The 1,050-nt window shown below is 43.0% G+C and overlaps 1 protein-coding gene across 1 annotated transcript in view; it reads right to left on the bottom strand.

The window, feature by feature from the left end:
• Map4k3 (mitogen-activated protein kinase kinase kinase kinase 3) overlaps positions 1-1,050 on the bottom strand; it is a 162,298-nt gene that overhangs the window by 52,513 nt on the left and 108,735 nt on the right. The window lies entirely within an intron of this gene.

The raw sequence follows: 1,050 nt of genomic DNA, 5'->3' as shown, positions 1-1,050 counted from the left end.
AAGCCACAGGGGCAAGTCAGTACACAGTGTTCCTCCACGGCCTCTACATCAGCTCCTGCCCTACCTGGAGCTCCTGTCAAATGCCTTCCCTAGATGATGGCTCACGAGCTGGAACACGACATAAACCCTTTCCGCTCCAAGCTGCTTTTTGTCATGATGTTTATCACACCAGGAGAAACCCCAAGATACTTCCCAAATAGTCATTAAAAGAGAAAGACTCAAAAGTCTCACATACCAAATCCATAAATAACCAAAAGTAGAGCTTTAATCCTGCTGTTCCCTCAACATATAAGAATATGATACTTATTAAAGGCAACAAAGTAGGCAAGAATCTGTTTGGCTGTTGATGCAAATTGGCAAATTAGCAACGAGGGATCAAGAGATCAGTGTGGGTGGACTCCTGGGCCAATCTGAGACCAGTCTCAAAGCAGGCTCTGGATGGGAGAAGCCTGGGAAGCCACCTTTAAGTGTCAGGTATCACATAGCTGGTGTGCAGACATCTCTCTAGTTCACACAGTGTGGCCTTTGGCACAGGCACGTGCTGGGAGCTTGTCAGAAGAGCCACTCTTTCTCCATCTACTGAAGCACAGGCTGCATCCAACAAGCTCTCTAGTACCTCAGAGGCACTCCCTTGGTGACCTTTACCTTCCCTAGTTCCCATGTTTTACTTTTCCTTCCAAAATGTAATGTAAATATCCCCCTTCTTGTCACCAAAAGTTCCTAAGGTAATAAAGAAAATAAAATTCATATAGCTCTCATTAAACTTTACATATAACAACAGTGTTACGCCTTTAATCCCAGCACTCAGGAGGCAAACGCAGGTGGATCTCTTTGAGTTCGAGGCCAGCCTGGTCTACAAGAGCTAGTTCCAGGACAGACTCCAAAGCTACAGGGAAACCCTGTCAAGAAAAAAACAAACAAACAAACAAACAAAAAACCCAGCCAACCAAGCAAAAGAAAACAAAAAACCAAAACAACAACAACAACAAAACAAAAACAAATTAAAAAGGTAACTTAAAGAAAAAACATTCTAACTAAGCTACAGCTTAA

The sequence above is a fragment of the Microtus ochrogaster genome, linkage group LG3 (assembly GCF_000317375.1).
Source record: "Microtus ochrogaster isolate Prairie Vole_2 linkage group LG3, MicOch1.0, whole genome shotgun sequence".
NCBI classification, from domain to species: domain Eukaryota; kingdom Metazoa; phylum Chordata; class Mammalia; order Rodentia; family Cricetidae; genus Microtus; species Microtus ochrogaster.
This window is presented reverse-complemented; position numbering and strand designations above follow the sequence as displayed.